Below are 21,152 nucleotides of genomic sequence, written 5' to 3'. Positions count from 1 at the left end.
CCAGAGAAACCAATATGTTTGTTGCCTGTTGCTAATTTGGTAGTTTAACCAAAAATATCTAGAATGTATATGGAAAAAGAAATAAAGATTTGAAAAACTTCAGATAACCAATCATTTTCATGGGAGGATAAGTTTTATTTCAAAAAGGACAAACATCTGAACCATTACACTAATTTAGGAGAAAATGTAGCAGAAGAATACATTTTAAAACAACACATATCAATTATAGTCAAAGTAAGGCCACATATTATATTGGGGAAATATAGCAACCCTAGAAAATCCTCTCCCACCCCATTTTAATGTAATCCATCCAGGCTACAGTTAGATGAAAAATTACTTTGGCTCTAGTGCTACATCAGAAAACATGAAGCTTTGAGGTTGTGAGCATTGACAAAACACTAAAACAGAATAACAATTCGGCAGGTGCATAAGAAAATGTTCAAGTCATAAATCAGGTATGAACACACACCCAATTACTTCTTCTGAGTCCGACATATGTGGCATTAGGCATAGTGTACCACTATTTTATATTCTGACAAGTATCCTCTTTAAGGAGCAAACCTTTACATCTTGCCACAGGGACTAGGATTAGAGAAGAGAAGTAATGGAAGAGGGAATCTGTTTGGAGAGAGAAGGCAATATTTTTCTTTTTTGTACACTTGAAAGTATTATTCTTTATTATATGCTTATATTTCATAATGCAACTTTTATGACACTTACATATCAAACACAAAGACACACATATGTACATACATAATAAATATATTTTGTTTTTTTCTTTTTGATCCATATCTATAACTTTCTAACACCAATGAAGAATAACAACTCAGAGTTTCAGACGCATAGAAGTACATAGTGACTTATCTCTGCTTAAATTCTATTATTTATAAGTGGCAACACTTGAATCCTGATATTCCTAACATCAAGACAGAAGTACTGGATGGATAGTGTGAATGATACATTGGTATTTCTGAATAATTGTAAATCTATTATATAAAGTGGGATTCCATTGTGGAATTTAAGGGAAAGCAAAGGTAAGAATCACATTGAATGATAAAGTATTTAGAGTTCTACATATTCTACATATATGGAATTAATCTCCACATTTCAAATTCTTCAGCTTTTAGTAAATAACATTTTAAAATTTTCCAGGTACTTTAGAAAAATTTTATCTTTTATCCTCACAAAAGCCTTGGGAAGTAAGTGTTATTATTATTATTATTATTATTGATGATGATGATGAAGATGAACATGTTTATCCTTTCTCAAAGAAGAGCATGACATCAGGGAGGTGACGTACTGACATGCATGTGAATTGGATTTGAATGAGGTAGTGCTGTGCTAAGACACCAATCTCACTTACGGCTCCTGGGCTTTCTGAGTCTATTGATCAGACATGAATTAAGAGGTTTAGATATAGCCCTGGATGCAAGATAACTGGGATTAAGTGACTTGCTCAAGGTCGCAGGTAGTACGTGTCTGAGACTGAATTTGAACTCAGGTCCCCCTGACTTCAGGGTCAGCACTCTACCCACTGTGCCATACCACCCTGGACAAGCTCAATCTCAACTGATCTCAGTAGCTAAGTACTGTAAGGTCTGGTCTAACTTTCTATTAGATATGAAGAATAACCACAACAATGCAAAAGAATTTAAAAGGTCTACTATCATTTCACTTTACATTAATATAAACTGCAAATCTCTTTGAGCTCTCTTATTTCTCTGACACGTAGTCTTGTATTCTTTTTGTCAGACAGAAAATGAAATAGTCTACCGAATAAGAGCTGACTCATAATTTAATTTTCCTGAAATGTCCCTCGATAAAAGAAAGAAAAAAGCACTGGCAGAAAAAAATTACTGGTAGGTACACTTTAGTCAATAACTGAGAGTTTATAATAAATGACTATTAATAACAAGCATGTTATTGAAAGGAACATCACATATCTTAAAATATCACCAGAAAAGAGAATCAGTACAAAATTATGAAAAGTGATATGTGTGTGTATGTGTAAAAAGTTAACCTAATTTAAGAATTCTGTAATTTAAAGCTACAGAATCAAAGGGAAATACATTTTCCTACCTAGAGTACTTATCATTGATACAATTATCTCATTTGGTAATGTTCAAAATAATCATCTAACTCATAAAGGTTATTTTGTTTTAAATCACTTCTAAATTCACCCCTTAAAAACAACTACAGACATTTGTGGATTTATTTAAGAGCTATACTGTACTTATAGAATAATTTGCAGTAAATTACAGATTAAAACATTACAAGAAAAGAATTAAATTTGAATAGAATCCATATGATTGAAGGAGATATTGAATGTTTAAAAAAGAAGAACCAATCTGTTGTAATACTTGGAGAACAAAGCTCACTTTAAGACTTTTGGAATTTAAGGAAAAATATGAAATACATTAAACCACAATGTTTATTTTTTTGAGAAAGCATATAAGTATAATTCTCAATAAATTTTCACTGGTGTAATGTTCAATGTAGTGTCTTCCAATATTGATTGAGAAAAGTTACATTTTCATTTTGAATGTGAGTAGTGTATAACATTTTTTTAAATGAATAGTTCATTCCCACACCCTAAATAGTAATAGTTGGCATTTATATAGATATGGGACCTTAAGATCTGTGAAATGCTCCCTCATGTGATGCTCATGATAACTCTATGGGAAAATTTCCATAGGTATCATCATCTTCATTTTTTACTAGTGAAGGAATTGAATAGTTGTGAATTGATCATCATTATAACCAACAAATATTAGAAAGATAATTTGAACCTAGTTCTCTTTTGATCGCAGTCTTGGTATTTTTTCCCCTCTCAACTGTTATTTGGCAGTTTTTAATTTTCTTTGGAAGAATGCATGAAGAAGTTCACCACATCAATAAAAATTTGTGGACTCACATGAAGAAATAATTTTCCTGAAAATAAACTTTGTGAAAGTTATGAAGGTGATGGAAGGAACCTATCAATGACACAGAACTGGATCTCTTCTTTGGTCTTTTCCTTTCTTTTTCACTTGTTTTTCTGAAGGACAGAGCAGTTGCAGGCTAGTAAATGATAGTTTGTGAAAATAGATTTTTATTATTATCCCATTATGCCAGGTAGAAATGACCTCATAGCATTTCTTTTCAACCTCTCTCTCTACTTGCTATACACTGGTTGTTTCATCTTCAACAACCAAGTCAAGGATTGAGTGGTACTGGTCCATTGGTTTAGGATTGGGGTCAGAATGAAATAAAATATTTAATGATTATCTCAACAGATGCTGAAAAAACCTTTGATAAATACAACATCCATTCCCATTAAAAATACCTGAAAGGAATAAATGGAGTTTTCCTTGAAATAATAAATAGTATCCATCTAAACCCATCAACAAATATTATATGTAATGGTAATATACTCGGAGCATTTCCAATAAAATCAGGGGTGAAACAAGGATGCCCATTATCACCATTACTATTCAATATAGTATTAGAAATTGAAGGAATCAGAATTGGCAATGAGGAAGCAAAACTTTCACTCTTTGCAGATGATATGATGGTATACCTAGTGAACCCAAGAAAATTATCTAAAAAAACTCCTTGGAAAAACAATGAACATATTCAGTAAAGTAGCAGGATTTAAAATAAACCCACATAAATCATCAGCATTTCTATATATAACAACAAAGCCCAAGAGCAAGAGATAGAAAGAGAAATCACTTTTAAAATAACTGCAGACAACATTAAATACTTGGGAATCTACCTCCCAAGACAAATCCAGAAACTGTATGAGCACAATTATAAAACCCTATTCACCCAAATACAGTCATATCTAAATAATTAGAAAAATGTTAATTTCTCATGGTTAGGTTGAGCTAATATAATAAAAATGACAATTCTACACAAATTAACTTTCTATTCTGTGTCTTATCAAAGAAACTACCAAATATCTATTTTGCTGAGCTAGAAAAGAATAGTAACAAAATTCATCTGAAACAACAAAAGGTCAAGAATAGCAAGGAAACTGATGAAAAACAATGTAAAGGAAGGTAGTCTAGCTCTAAAAGATCAAAAAATAATACCATAAAGCAGCAGTCATTACAACTTCCTGTTAATGGTTAAGAAATAGAGTAATGGATTAGGATAGTCTCTAAAGAAACTGCAGTAAATGACTATAGCAATCTATTATTTGACAAACCCAAAGACATCAGCTTCTGGGATAAGAACTCACTATTTGACAGAAATTGTTTGGAAAATTGGAAATTAGTATAGCAAAAACTAAGCATGGATCCAAATCTCACATGGGTCAACATCATCTATTAATTTTGTTTCTCTCCCACAGCCTAATGGAGAACTCTGGTAGTGAGGGCTAAATAAATATTTAATTAATGAGTAAATGAATATGTGTGTTAATTAGAAGTAATTCAGAGTACAAAGACACGAATCCACAATAGCAATAACAATACCAAGAAAAATAGTTGATATTTAGAAAGCACTTTAAAGTTTTTGAAGAACTTTAATATTTAAAATAATTTTGTGAGATAGCTATTATAGATGGATAATTTCTATGTTTCAATTAAACCATTTGAGACTCAGAGAAAAAGTGACTAATTCATAGTCACATGGGTTTTATGTCAGAGAGAGAGTACCTTCAACCTAAGTCCCAAGACCTCTTCTAGTCAATCATTCTTGAGCAAGTCACATAACTTCCCTGAGGGTTGGATTAGCTGACTTCTGATATACTTTCCATTTCCTCTTTCTAACTATGATACTATGATTTATTTCTAGGATCAGTTCCACTCTTGAAACATTAAAAAATCACTTAGTGCATCACAAGGCTATTATGTCATGCTTTCACTGCTAACATATTTGAAAAACTAGTCAAGATCTGAAAAGTAACCTGAACTTCTATTTTTTAGAAATGTTTCTTTGTAATAGTTATTACATACTCTAAATATTAGATATATTTCTATGTTCAAAGATTTAGAGATAATATGGTATTGTGGAATCATAGCAGGTTATATTAGTAAGTGTTTATTTATTTTTTGACTTTCAAAATCATCTCATCTCAAAAAGGAGAGTGAGGCAGAGAGAGGCTGAATTGACTGAGGTCAAACAACCATCAGGTGGTAAAGCCAAGGTTTGACCTCAGGTTCTCTGACTCCATGTTCAGAACTCTTTGCATTGCATCATTCTGCTTTTCCTGTAATGACACAGATTCTCCAACAAATCATCCCTGTTTATGCTAAAGAAAAAGTTCAGCTACTTCACCTGACTGTACTGAGTAAATTAAAAATCTCACTGGAACAGATGGGACCAAGGAGGTTGAAAGACAATTTGCAAGTAAACTGGCCACAAAGCCAATAAAACTTTGTCAGCTCATGCCTTGCACAGTATCTCAGACAACACTATAATCAAAGAGACAAATGTGTAATGGCTGTAAATATTGGAGTGCTTTTTATTACTCTTTTGATTCCCACACATAATATGTCATTTCTGGGTCATCTTTTTTTCCTTTTATAGCGACAGTCTTTAGAATCATCTCTTCAAGCCTTAAGGCAAGTTGGAACTACTGAAAATGCATTAGAGAGTAGATTGATATCTCTAGCCTGAGGAAAGCAGAGAAAAGAAACTAATATTTTAGATGAATTTCAGAGTCTGAATGTTAACAATGGCACAACATAGCTTCCATACAACAATCAAACTTTAAGGAGTTTCAAGGATATGAGTTGCAATAATGTTTGTGAAAGTGACTTGAAATAAGTAGGAAGTTCTAAACTCTAGTGTTGAAGAATAATAAACTTGGAAAATATCTGAACTTTCTTTTAGGAAAGATTCATTTAAATAATTCTCATATTTGTTGAGGATATAGGGAAAATCTCTTCTACTTAATACATTCTTATCCAAAAAAGATAATTAAATTAAAACCTCATACAGATTCAGAATGAGACATGAAAAAAAAAACAGGCAGCAAGATATGTATACTGATCTTAGACTCAGGAAGGCTGTGGTTTGGATTGTATCTCTGACACTAATTGTGTCACCATGGATAAGGTAATTCACCATCAATTGAATGTTTTCTCATTCCTATAAAATGACAATATTAAGGGGATTGAGCAAGTCACTTTACCCTATTGCCTTGCTAAAAAATAACCCCCCCAAAATGAGGATATTAATACTTCTAATATTTACTTTACTTGGGCTATGAAACAATAAAGCAAAATTATGTCCTTTTCATACTTTGGAGCATTATCTACTATTGTTACTGTTCAATTCTTGTTCAATACAATTCAGAAATAGTCTTAGGACAAGTGTATTATTTTAATAGTCTATTATTATCACTTAGGTATAAAATACTAACTTTTTCTAAGTGATTAAAGGTATTACAAATAATCTCTACTTCTGGAAATGCACTGAAAATATCTTCAAATATTCCATTTGATAGGTGCCAAATTTTGGCAATTTACTATTATAGGTTGCACATTTTCTCTCATTTCCTTTTTGTAAAAAAACAATATGATGAAAAAAGAGAAGCATAAAATAATATATGCACTAATGCAAAGTGAAGAAAACAGAGCAATGGGAAGGAAAAATGAGGAGAATTATAAAATGACTTCAATAATGTAAATAAAAAACACAAAAAATCAATTGAAACAATGCTATGAAATCATTTTGACCAAGATTGACCCCAAAATGAGACATGAGAAACCACCTCTTCCTGCTTCTTTGCTAAGTTGGGCAACAGAGGTATGAAATACTGTCTATTAACAAACAATTTTAATATGTGTAAGTCCTATTTATTGTTTTCTTCCTTTATTTTTGATTTGTCATTTATGAGGGATTATTCTTTGAAAGAGAAGGGGATAGAGACATATTGGGTAATAAAAAGATATGTAAATAAATTTTTAAAGTCTGACTTTTTCATAATTTATTTTATCTATGATATGATGGTTCTATCATAAATCCCTCATTTAACATTAATAAACAAATATGCCTTAGTAATTTTATCATTGTGATTGGGGATAATGATGATGAGGAGGAGGTAAAGGAAAAGGTTTCTGAATTAGGTAAGTGAAGACATGGCTTAATAGTAGTTCATTGGGGAAAAAAGATTAATACAGTAATGAAATTCTATAGACTATAAGCTTAATAAGAATTAACAATATAATGTAGCAACCTAAAAACCTAATGTCAGGGCAGCTAGGTGGCGTAGTAGATAAAGCACAGGCCTTGGAGTCAGGAGTACCTGGGTTCAAATCCGATCTCAGACACTTAGTGATGACCTAGCTGTGTGGCCTTGGGTAAGCCACTTAACCCCATTTGCCTTGCAAAAACCTAAAAACAAACAAACAAACAAAAAAACCTAAAAAAACCTAATGTCAATGTGTCAGTAAAAAAAAAATATTAAGTGCCAGTTATGTGTCTGGCACTTTATAAACATGAAGGGAGAGGGAAAAGAAAATCCTGTACTTAAGGAGCTCCTGGAGGAGACAAGATGCAAACAACTATGTACAAACAAGGTATAAACAGGATCAGTAGAAGATAATAACAGAGAGAAGGGACTAGATTTAAGCAAAATTAGACAAGCCTTCCTGTAAGAATGAGGGACTTCAGTTGTAACTTAAAGAAAACCAAGGTTGTCAAGAAGCAGAGATGAACAGGGAAAGCATTTCAGGCATAAGGGGCAGCCAATGAAAATGTCTGGAATCTGAAGAAGGAGATTGATGTTACTATTGCACAGAGCACAGAGCACAAAAGGATGTAATGTGTAAAAAGAGTGGAAGACTGGAAAGGAAGGGGGTACAAGTTATAAAGGACTTTGAATGTCAAACAGAGGGTTGTATATTTGATCCTGGAAGCAACAGGGAACTGCTTGGGACATTTTTTCAAGGGAGTCCACTTTAGCCATTAAATGGAGGAAGGATTGAAGTAAGGAGAGATTTATAGCACAAAGAACAACCAGTAGGCTATGTAATAGTCTAGGATTAAAGTAATGGGGAACTGTATGAGGTAGTGATAGTGTCAGAGTAGAGAAAGGAACATATAAGAGAGTTGTTACAAAAAAGAAAATTGGTAGGCATTAACAATAGACTGGGATCCTGGGGCTAAGAAAGAGAGTAAATAATAAAAAATAACACACAGGTTGGTGACTGGGTGGATGGATCTACCCTAAATTTGGGGAGCAGAATAAAAATGACTTAAGTTTGGTCACATTGAATTCATCTTATCTATGGGAATTACAGTTAAAGACTTGGCAACTCCAAGATTTAGAGATATCAGTCTGAATAAGTTAGGGTTGACAAATAAATCTGAGAATAATCTGCATATAGATGATAAATTAATCTATGTGAATTAATAAAGTAAGTGGAGTAATATTAGAGGTAAAAAAGAAGAGGTCCCAGGATAGAAACCTGTGAGATATCTATGGTATTCAAAGACATGGATGAATATATAACAAAGAAGAACAAAAGAGAAAAGATAATAAAGAAATGATAGATAGTGTCAAAGATTTAAGAGAGTTCAAAGAGTAGGAGGAATGAGAAAAGCCTATTGGTTTTGGTTATTAAAGATTTTAATAATTTTCAAGGGGTTGGTTTTGGTTGAATGATGAGTAGAAGTCAGTGTAGAGAGTTAAGAAGAGAATGAAAGGAAAGGAAGTAGAGATATTTATTACTTAGGTTCATTTATAAGTTTTCCCATGAAAGGGAGGAAAATTATGGGACAATAGTTAACTGTTTTAACAAAATGTATAGTATCTAAATTATAGAAGTAATAATGTTAAGCTATTTTTTACTGGTTAAACTACAGATCACATCAGGAACTTTGTTGTCATTCATGGATTCCTCATTTGCTTTAAAAGTAACAGTGAAAACTGAAGCTCAACTGATGAGATCAAGGCAGTAAAAGACCTGGTAATTACAGAGGAAAAATTAAAAGGCTTTCTTTGCTTCTCTCAATATTTTTTAGATACTGATGTAACATTTTTTTTAGGATTTTGCAAGGCAAATGGGGTTAAGTGGCTTGCCCAAGACCACACAGCTAGGTAATTATTAAGTGTCTAAGGTTAAATTTGAACTCAGGTACTTCTGACTCCAGGGCCAGTGCTCTATCCACTACAGCATCTAGCCTTCCCCTGATGTAACTTTTGATCTGTTATCCCTCTTTTCTGATACATAATCAGTTCATCTAGACACATATTCTATAAATTATTTTTTTAAGTTCATCTGTTTTTTTTTTGACATTCATCCATATGCATATGTATATTTTTTAAGTTACAAAGTTTCCTTCCTTTCCTCCCTTTCCAACCCCCTCCTCTCAGCAGTGAACAGTCAGGTTAACATTGTATATATACATATTTGTGATAAACATGTTTACAGATTAGTCATTTTCAGTAGGAGGAATTAGGGAAAGAAACACATAAGGCATAATTTTTATAGTGTTCATCAGATTCCAAAGGATTTATTTTTTCTTTTGCTCTTGTTTTTGTTTAGTTTTGTTTTTTCTTCCTCTGGATGAGGATAACACTGCCCATAGTCAGCTCTCTGAACTGCTGAGAGGAGCTGCTTCCATCAAGATTGATCATCTCACAATGTTGTTGTTAATGAGTACATTGTTCTCTAGGTTTTACTCCTTTCACTCAGCATCAGATCCTGTAACTCATTCTATGCTTCTCTAGTCTGACCATTTACGGTTTCTTAAAGAAAAATGAAATTCCATAGTATTTATCTACCATAACTTGTTCAGTCCCAATTGATGCCCAATTGATGGACATTCCCTCAAGTTTTATTTTTTTTTCTGCAAGGCAATGGGTTTAAGTGGCTTGCCCAAGGCCACACAGCTAAGTAATTATTAAGTGACTTAAGGCCAGATTTGAACTCAGGGCTGGTGCTCTATCCACTGTGCCACCTAGCTACCCTCCCCTCAAGTTTTAATTCTTTGTCACAAAAAGAGCTACTATGAATATTTTAGAACATGTGGGGCTTTTCCCATTTTTTATGATTTCTTCTGGATATAGACATATTTGAAATTACATCAAAGGGTATGAGCAGTTTTATTGTTCTTTGGGCATAGTTCCATATTGCTCACTAGAAAGATTGGATCTGTTCACAACGTCACCAGCAATGCAACAATGTCCAATCCTCCCACAATCTCTCCAGCATTGATCATTTTCCCTTTTCTTATCTTAGTCAATCTGATGGGTGTGAGGTAATACCTCATAGTTGTTTTAATTTGCATTTCTCTAATCAATAATGATTTGGAGCATTTTTTCATGATTATATATATATATATATATATATATATATATATATATATATATATATATATATATAGGTTTAATTTCTTCATTTGAAAACTGCCTATTCATATCCTTTGACCTTTGATCAATTAGGGATCACTAAGTTCTTGATGTGGCATAGTGGCTAGGTGGTGCAATGGATAGAGAGTACTGGCCCTGAAGTCAGGAGTACCTGAGTTCAAATCTAATCTCAGACACTTAATAATTGCCCAGCTGTGTGACATTAGCTAAGTCAACCCCATTGCCTTAAATAAAAAAAAAATTCTAAAAATATCTATCAGATTGATATTTAAAAAGAATAAGCAATGTGATAGTTTTTTTTTCTATTTTCCTTTTAGCTCCATTGACCTTATAATGATGTGATCCTTTCTAACAAGTCTTTGCTGACAATCTCAGGCTTCAAATTTGATTACCTAAAGTTTGTGAACTGAATTCTAGCCTAGCTAACATCTTTGATCAAGAAAGCAAAGTCAGAACTAATCTATTAAAAAAAAATCACCACTGAGAAGTGAATAAGGATCAAGGAAAGAAATGTCTCTCCAAATGCAGAGAGTAGAGAAAACCAAAAGCATATGGTAAGTTTTTAATTTTTACTTTCTCCTCTTTACTATTCTTATTTCAGTGGAAAAAAAAACCATGGGATTTCTCCATATGTTCTTGTACAATCTTCTGAAATTCATGGATTTTTTTCCCCTCTTTGAATTCTGGTTTTTGACATTTGTTCATTTCCTAAATTCATCTAAATATAACAATCTGAAGCAAAGCCCCACATGTCCTACCCTAGTTATGATTGCTGGCCAGTTCTTCAATAAAAATATATTCATTAGGCAAAAATGTTCGTTTAGGCTTCTAACTTTAATATTCTCATTTATGTGTCTTTTTGTGAATGTAATGAAAGTATCTTAGCAAATATTTATCACAATACAACTTTATATTTCTTAGTAACCCAGTGCATCTGTCACTGAAAAGATGACCTTATTGAAATATGTACTAATAAAATCATGTTCCTCATATTCTTTCAAATTGTAAACAAGATTTTTTAACATGTCAGTATGGTATGTTTCAAGCTTAATTGAGAATGGTAAGAAATGTTTCTTACCATAACTTTGTGAGAAGCTATAAATAATGCCAAACTCTATTTGATTTTGTTTGACACAAGTTTATTTTCACAGTAGAAGCAATATATCCAAAACCAAAGAATTGCTTCAAGAAGTTTTTAAAAAAAGAAACAACCACTAAAAAGCAACTATTTCCCCTGAAGATACTATGGCTTACATTTTTAGGCAGATTCCAGAATATACATTCAATCCCAACCAGAGCCCTTGATATACACTGATTAACTAAATTTCAAGCAGTGCTTTTTAGAATGAAAGTGACAATCTAGAGAATGTTCAGAGGAAGGCAGCTACTGTGTGGAAGGGAGTAAGAATCTTACCATAGTCAAACTAGTTGAAGTAACCAAAGATGTTAAGCCTTGAAAACAGAAAACATGATATCAATGGCCAAGTATTTGTTAGATAAGTATAGGAAATAATGATGAGACTTTTCTGCTTGATATTAAGTGTTGTAACTAGGACTGAGAAATATAAGTTCATTCAGAGACAGAATTGAAGAATAGAATTGGAAGGCTGGTTTTAGAGTTAGAAGACTGAAATATGTTAATCCAGATTGTGTGTCTCTCTTTGTCTTTCCTCTTCATTTCAAAGTTAAGGTTTGAGGAATCATCTGTTCCTATTTGTCTTCCTTTTTCCTTCAGTACTGAAGCTGAAGATTAAATACTTTGCCTCATGATGAGAACATGGACTCACTGGAAAAGACTATTGTTGGAAAAGACTGAAGGCAAAAGGAATGGAAGATGGCAGAGGATAGGATGGAGAGATAATGATATGTAAAAAACATATATGAACTTATATAGATTCTGAGATATAGTAGAGGATAGAAGAGGTTGGTTTGCTATGCATTGTCCCTGAGGTCACAAAGAGTCAGACACAACTAAATAACTGAACAAAAAAAAACAGGTTTGGCAGAGTAAAAGTGGATGTTATCTCATTCTGTGTTTCTTTTCAGTTTAAAATATTCTTGCTTGAGGTTACTAGCAAAGCTTTTATCCTATATAGCTTCTGAGGACCCTTATACATCTGAAATTCCTTGTTTCTAATGAGTATCTTACAAATATTATCATCTAAAATCATTGCCTCAATTTAAAATGAAAAAAGTTGAGTCTATTGTTTAATCACCCTTTTACATTAAAAATATAGTTTAAACATATCTAGGCTAAAATCACATTATAAAGCAATCTGAATGTTAAAAATTAAAATGATAAAAGTGCAAAAACCAGGGAGAAGTTTTAATAGAGTCTGAAATTTGTAAAGGTTATGTTTCTCTGAAGCTTTTTTGTAAAAGAAAAATTTGTAGAATAAATTATATACAATGCCAATCACTATATCATCCAGTTTCCAAAATATGATAAATATTTCTTTATGAGACTTCTTCATTCTATTTCATAGTCAAAAACTATGTCTATAAGTCCAAGATACTAACATAAATGGGCACCTGGAGCAAAAAACTATAGCTGAATAAAAGTTCTTTTGTTTACCACTGTTAGTATTTAAAAAAGAGAAGAAGACATACAAACTATATAGATATATGTATATGTATGTATATATGTAAATTTGTGTATGTATAAGTGAAAATTGGTCAGCAGCATTCCCTAAGTCAGTAGTTCTAAAAAGTTTTACACTCTTAAAATTAAGACTCCCAAAGCACTAGTTTAATTCTACTGTTGAAAGATTATTGCCATAGAAATCACCATACTGGTGATTTCAACCACTGACAGTCTAGCTTTACCTTAATATTGTAAATTTGTCACCAAAAATACCATATTGTCACTTTGCCCAGCATTGCTGCAATGCCATGGTGTCTTGATTACATGAGAGTAACAACATCTAAATGACCTTCCCTTGTACCCATATCATCACCAGTAGTACAATTTCCTTTAACAGGCCACAGGGTCTAGTCAGTTCTGGAAGAGGCAGAAAGAAGGACATCTTTGCACATTTACTTTAATCAACATAACGTGCATATCACACCACCATTCCCTTGCTGGATGGTCTTTGATTATGAAAGACAATATTCAATCAATCAGTTTATATGTGTTATAGTTATCAATAAGTACTGTTTTAGTAATTTAAATGTCTTATTATTGTTGTAATTATTATCATGCAAAAATAGATTTGATCTCCTAGAATCCTTAAAGTGTCAAACCACTGACCCAAAATAATATTTTTCAACTTCATTCTTCTGGAACACTTTTATTCTTATAAAGTCAGCTAATTTTAAAATAGAAGGAACTTTAGAAATAATTTTGTTGCTTTCTCATTTTAAAGAGGGGGAGACAGAGGCCTAGAAATATTCAGTGACTTATTCAAGTGTCACGATCTGTGAATCTAAATGCATTTCATGGTCATATTTCCATTTCTAAATTTTCTGAGATTAACTTTCTATTTAAAAAAAAAGACTACCAATAATAGTTTCTTTGGATGTACACCAACAGAGAAGTAAATAGGAGGAGATGCCACTTTGAAGAAAAAGTGTTGTAATAAAAAAAAAATAAAAGAGAAAGGAAGAGAGAATTAGCACCTGCTTCAAGGTTGTAAATTTCTTAAAGAGAAGGCTAACCCTGAACATCATTTTAATTTTAAGAGGACTTCATGCTTTTCAGTTTGTATCCCTATATAACAGAGCATAATGTAAATACATAATAAGCATTTACTATGTTTATTTTTAATTTTCTGCCCATCCATTCATCCACTAATTCATTTGTACTCATTTATGCATTTTTGTTGTGCTCATTATACCTGAGCTAGCTACAAATTACTTAAGTATAAGATTTCGTCTTAATAATGATAGTCATTAGTTTGAGTTACTATATATACTTGAAAAAGTCTTAGCCTCATACTATAATCAATTAAGAGTAACTTTATTCATTAGCTTAAATTAATGAGGTTTGTATCTTCTTTTGAAGTTGGAAAAATTGTGAAGAATGTGCATATTTTCTCATTATAAGCCTAATACCAACCATAATTATCTGAATAAATATGTCTAATTAAACAAAGAATTTCAGTTAAAAATACAAAAAAGCCAGAGTTTTTTTTTTTGTGGTTCACATTTGATTTAAAAATTAATATTAAATAAATCATATACTTTGGGAACAAAATTTTATATTGAGAAAAACAAAATTCCAATGAAAGAAAAGTCACTGTTGTATAGAACCTACTAGGCTAAATTTTGCAGTTATCATGTCTGATCTTTTGTGATGACCAAAGGACCTTGTTTTAAAATGTCAGTCAAAGATATCTTTCTTTGGGACAGGGTCTATTTATCTTGTAGATTAAGGTGTAGGTTGTTTCTAACCTAAATGGAATTACAATGAGCAAAAATTTCTTTTAAAAAAATTTGCTTTAAAATTTTAAAAAATTGATTTAAAAAAGATATCTTTTATAAGATGAGTCTTCCAGTACATTGGTCTCCTATAAGAGATTGCAATTTTATTTTCATCCCCTATGCATTATGCATAGTAAAGAGTTTGACTTCAGCTTCTAATTCAATAGTGAAATATTAAAATTTTTTATAGCTTTTTGGTTTATTCTACACATTAGTGTCTCTTCCCTGGACCAATTTGGGGAAGAGTCCAAATGACCAATTATATTTCTTACTACATTTATTTCACTTATTCTTTTTGCTATTTTGAAATAAAAAATTAAGAATTAATTTGAGATAATTTTTTGTGGGCTAGGATGATGGCAGAGGAACAAGAAGCACAGAGTTAGAAATAGAAAAGAACAGAGAAGTTACAGGCATTAAGAAATAAAATGAAGCTAATACAATTATCTGATCTGCGGTTAGATAACTGGACCTTCAGAAAAGAAATCTAACCCTCATTCTGAGCTTCCACTTCTAAGTCATTTCAATATTTAGAAAGAAGTTCTGTCTCATATTTTTGATGCTTCTGTCATAAGTTTTCCGTTGATGTGTACAACCACTATTCATGTATATCAAAGATCCTCAGATTTTCAACAAATCTCAAATTCATCTCCAAATCATATCTAAATAAGAATCCCTATTACAAATCTCTATCAAATGGATATCCAGTCTCTGTTCAAAGACTTCCAATGAGAGAGACACTATTGCCTCTCAAGATAGTCCATTCTATTTTTGGACAGTTCTAATATTTAAATTTTTCCATTTTATCAATCATAAACTTGCCTTCATATCATTTCTACTATTTTTATTCTATGGGTCAAGGCAGGGCAGCCTTTTGAAAATTTGAAAAGAACAATCATACTTCTATGTCTTTTCTTCTCTAAGTTAATCACTATCTAGTTCTAGTTCTTTCAACAGATCTTTTTAATATTATTTGATATCCTGGTCACCTCTTCAGTATATTTTTCATTTTCCTTAAATGTGACACCTAGAACCAAAAAAATATATATCCTGATTTTATTAGTTTATTTTTTTGGAGACTTTGTTTGGTTTTGATATTGTGTTTTGCTGAAATATCATGTGAATTCATATTGAGGTTCTAATATTTTTCAAAATGTGTAGATCACATTCCAAATAAATTTTTGTAGCCACAAATATCCATCATGTACTTTAGAAATATCTTTTGAACCCAAATGTATTTATATTTACTTCAATTAATTTTCATCATCCTAGATGTAGTAGTTAACTCTCCAAGATGACTTTAGATCCTTTCTTTGTTGCTCAATGTACTTTAAGTATAATTATCATTATGCAGATATATGACACATTTACGTATCCACAGTGTCACATTATCAATTGTCTAGTGAACATTTCAAAAGAGATGAGTCAGAGACACTTTAAACTAAACAATGTCAAAATGGAACTGATTTTCTTTTGATCCTAAATCTTCTGCTTTTCCAATTTTCCCTATTTTTCTTGAAGGTTATCACCATCTTTTTAGTCTCTCAGGCTTAAAAACCTCAGGTAGTATCTATTCTGTCCACAGTCTGCCTATTCAAAAAGTTGCCAGCACTTGCCCACAACTCTCTTATCAGATTCTTTATCTCTGGTTAACACAGCTATACATTAATTCTGGCCCATATCACAAACCTAAGTTTTGGCTTCAATGAAAAGAGAATTCTTTTAGAAAGGTAGTACCTGATAATGTAACATGATATGGATGATGTGGTAGCAAAAGGAGACTGAAGAAATATTTAGAAAAGTAAAAAGAGAAAGAAAAAGTAGAGATTGATGTAATAAGAATGTAGAAAAGAGAAGGTATTTAGGAAAGGAAAATGGTCAATAGTGTCAAATTCAGCAAATTTACTGACAAGAATGAGTACTAAGAAAAATATTTACCATATTTTCTTACTAATAAATCATTAATCACTTTGGAAAGAGCAGTTTCATTTGATGAATAAGGTCTGAAGGCAGATTAGCAAGGTTTGGGGAATGAGAGGAAAAGAAATGGAGGCAATGACTATATAGAAATCTTTAGTTTAGCTGAGATAGTGTGAAGGTAGTCCCAGTCCTGGAGGAGCATATATTCTAAAGCAGACAGACAATATAAATGAAAGATGAAAGGGGGTGGGAGAGGTGAGAAGAGAAGGTTCACAAATAGGGGTATGGTTAAGAAAATTCTAGAGAACAGAATTACAGTTTGGCAGGAATGAAGGATTTAATATGAACAGAGTGAACATTTTTTTCAAAAAAATTAATGTGCTAGGAGAAACTGGCCAATCAGAAAAAGTGACAGAATCAGAAGCATAATGCACTTCCAGCACAAAATGGGTAAAGGTGCTGACATTTCTTCCAGAGTGAGAAGGTTACTTGGAGAATAGTAGAGGAACAATTATCTTCCACAGAGAGAAGACTGGTTAAGTTTAGTGAAGAAAGGGGGCAGCTAGATGGCACAGTGGATAGAGTACTTGCCCTGGAGTCAGGAGGACCTGAGTTCAAATCAAACTTAATAATTGCCTAGCCGTGTGACCTTGGGCAAGTCATTTAACCCATTGCCTTAAATAACAAAATTTTTTTTAAAAAGATTAGTGAAGAAAGAAATTTATAGAGTTGGAAGCACCAAAGGAGAAAAACATGAAAAGCAAGAGAAGAACAAAGGAGAAAAACATGAAAAGCAAACATAGTATGTTAGGTTAAATTGGGAGTCAATAAACAACAGTCAACAATATTTTACTGTGTATTAGAATACAAAAAACATTTTTTTTGCTAATAGGCCATACAAAAACAGGCAGTAAGCTATATTTTGCTAACATTGGGTCTGCTAAATGTTAGAACTCACTTTGAAAACTGGACTTTAGTTGCCATCCATTCCTATCCTTTAATTTTACTAATAAGTACATGAGGCCCAGAAAAATCATGACTAAGTCGTAGAAAAACTGCAATTTGAATCAACCTTCTGAGTTCAAAATCACTGTTTTTTTCTGTGGTTTCTTTCAGATCTTCAATCCTATGATGCTTTGACATGGATTTGATTCCTGACTCTGACATTTACTACCCCTGGAACTACAGGTAAGTAGATCAACAAGTATTCTCATTCCTCTCCAGAGCTCAGCACCTTTGCTGGCACATCATATGCATTTAACATATGCTTGTCAATTTATTGACAGTTTTTCTGGGTCAGGTTTTTTTGAGCTTAGTGACTGCGCTTATGTTTAGACTACAGTATTTTCTTAGCATGGAAGGAAGGTACTGAGAGGAAGATATAATACCAGCCTCCAGATGTGTTCTAACAGATGGGAACAAGGTTTTGTTCTTCCTCCTGTGTACTATAGAGTTGAAAATAAAAAGTTTCTTCCTAAATTATGCCCAAAGGGCAATAAAAATGTGAATACACTTTGATTCAGCCATACCACTACTGGGTCTGTAACCTGAAGAGAGCATGAAAAAGGGTTAAAAACATTACTTGTACAAAAATATTCATAGCATCTCTGTGGTGGCAAAGAATTGGAAACAGAGTGAATGTCCATCAATTGGGGAATGGCTTAATAAACTGTGGGAGATGTATGTCATGTAACACTATTGTTCTATTAGAAACCAGGAGGGATGGGAATTCAGGGAAACCTGGAGAGATTTGCATGAACTGATGCTGAGAAAGATGAGCAGAACCAGAAAAACATTGTACACTCTAATAGCAACATGGGGGTGATGATCAACCTTAATGAACTTGCTCATTCCATCAGTGCAGTAATCAGGGACAATTTTAGAGCACCTGCGACGGAGAATACCATCTGTATCCAGAGAAGGAACTCTAGAGTTTAAACAAAGACCAAAGTCTATTACCTTCATTTTTTTCTAAAAGTGTCTTATGTATTATATAATTTAGCTATCTCTCTAATATTTTATTTTCTCTTCAAGGATATGAATTCTCTCTCAACACATTCAATTTCAGTCAATGCATATCATGGAAACAATGTAAAGATTTACAGGTTGCCGTCTTTGGGGGATGGGGGAGGGAGGAGAGGGTGGGGAAAAACCATACAATTCAAAAACTTACAAAAATGATGGGTAGAAACTATTGTATATAATTGGAAAACAAATAAAATATTAATAAAAATGTTTCTTCCTCGGAGAAGTCTGACCTCTTTAGTGAGTAGTTTCTCTGGCTCACTCTGCCTTGGGATATAATTGGAGACACAGATGCTGCATGTACCCTGGCAAAGATCAAGACCTCTATGTTTTAGATTGCATCTCTGTAACAGGTCTATTATCTAGGCTGGGCTGAACTCCACAAAGCAGACCAGAAAATTCCCATGAAGCCAGGTCATTAGGTAGACAGTGCAAGTATGGCAGGCTATAGAATTCATCAGGCCAGGGAAGTCCAAAAAATAAAGAACATTGACTCCATATGAAAACTGAACATGGCATGAATGCTTTTCAAGAGTAGAGCTTCTCAGAAAATGATCATGGTAATTGAAATCTCTTGTCTTTATTTTTATTTTCACAATGGTGTCTGAACCTGATTAGAGTAACTTCCACCTATGTGGAAGTGTCTGAGAGTAGATTCAACCTCCTGAGTTTCAGCCTGAAAGTCAGGCATTCTAACCAATATGGTAAAGCTCTGATTGTCATTTTTCTTCCTATAGGGCATACTATAAGGAAAGTGCTTCACAAACATCAAAGGGCTAAATAAATGTAAGATGTTATCAGCATTCTGTTTTTTAATTTAAAATTTTAGTGTGACATAAGAAATAGTATGACAATAGTTTTAAGATGGGGTGGGTAGGGTGGAAGAAATTACATAACTAAAAAATAAATATGTACATATGGAGGAAACAGATAAAAATAAATAAATAAGAATAACTAAGTCATTCATAAATACTCTTCATATTTGGAGAATAGTAATTATGAGATATATCTGGAAAAGTAAAGTAGTAGCAAATTGTGAAGAGCTGCAAATGTGAGGTTTTTTTTATGATTTTTAACTTAGTTTTGAATTCCAACAATTCATTTTACCCACTGAGTTATGTTAAATTTTAAGAAAGGTAATTTTAATATTTTTGCTTTTCTATTTTTAAGAAAAACAATAAAAAATCATCTTTTGCATGGTCATTCCTATGCTTCCTATCTATAAATCTGATCCTTGGTGAAATAATAATCCTATATTACTCCAATCAAGGGGTCAGAACAATTTAATTGTGGGATAAGAAAACTACGAAACCTAATAAGGAAGGCCTATTTTCAATTCTTAGTCTGTCTAGGCATAGAATATGAACATCAGAATAACCCAGGACTCTGAACTGGTATTCTATAACTAGGCTTTTAAACTTAGTTATAAAGCTATTTATGCAGGAAGAAGGAAATGGAAAGGAGTCAGGTAAGGGATCTTTGAGGCAGGGCAGTAATTTTCATTACCTGATGTAAGATGGATTTTGAGGGATAATATAGAGCCATATTTATCCTGTTCTGACTTTTGTAGATTCCTAGAAAATTTTATGCATCGTGCTACGTGAAATGTTGCACAGGAAAAGTCTAAATGATGATGGGTTTGTTTAGTAAGTCAGAGAGAGTGTTCTGCCCTGTACCTCTTCTAAAGAGTTTTGTTTCAGAAATTAGGAAATACTGGTACTTAATTATGGTCCTTTAATACTCTATCTTAATTGACACATCATACTATCCTTTTTCACTAAAAAGTGTATAGTATTTGAGTTCTTTGGTGGAATACATGGATAAAATATTCTGAAACATAAAGAACACTACATCTAGAATCTCAAGACTAGCATTAAAACAGCCCTGTTACTTATACTTGTGTAATCTTGGGAAAACTGCATAATTAACAACTACCACAACTGATATTTATATAACTCTTTGAACTTTATGAAGCATTTTTTATTTGGATCTTACTACAATTATAATAAACAGTTCAATAATGATTATTATTACTCTAATTTCTAAGAGTAAGAAACTGAGGCTCAGGGAGATTAAATGCCATATCTAAAACTACACTGCTGGGGGCAGCTAGGTGGATAGAGCACTGGGTCTGGAGTCAGGAATACCTGAGTTCAAATCTGACCTCAGACACTTAATAATTACCTAGCTGTGCAACCTTGGGCAAGTCACTTAACCCCTTTGTCTTGCAAAAAACACAAATGCTCCTCCCCAAAAACATAAAATTACACAGCTAGTAAGCAGAAAGAGGTAAGTTTGAATCCAGATGCTGATTTCAAATCCACCATGCCATTCACTATCTGCCCTATCATACTACCTTTCTTCACCCATTTGCTTCTCTATTACTCAGTTTCCTCATTGAAAAGAATGAAGTTGTTAGGCCAGATAATCTTGAAAGGTCTTCATTTTTTGAAATCTATGATTCTAGAGAACT

The 21,152-nt window shown here is 32.6% G+C and overlaps 1 protein-coding gene across 1 annotated transcript in view; it reads right to left on the bottom strand.

Annotated features, from left to right (window-relative positions):
* CSMD1 (CUB and Sushi multiple domains 1) overlaps positions 1 to 21,152 on the bottom strand; it is a 2,413,561-nt gene that overhangs the window by 823,505 nt on the left and 1,568,904 nt on the right. The window lies entirely within an intron of this gene.

The sequence above is a fragment of the Macrotis lagotis genome, chromosome 1, assembly GCF_037893015.1.
Source record: "Macrotis lagotis isolate mMagLag1 chromosome 1, bilby.v1.9.chrom.fasta, whole genome shotgun sequence".
NCBI lineage: Eukaryota > Metazoa > Chordata > Mammalia > Peramelemorphia > Peramelidae > Macrotis > Macrotis lagotis.
The sequence above is the reverse complement of the archived record's forward strand: the minus strand, read 5'-3'. Positions and strand labels throughout refer to the sequence as shown.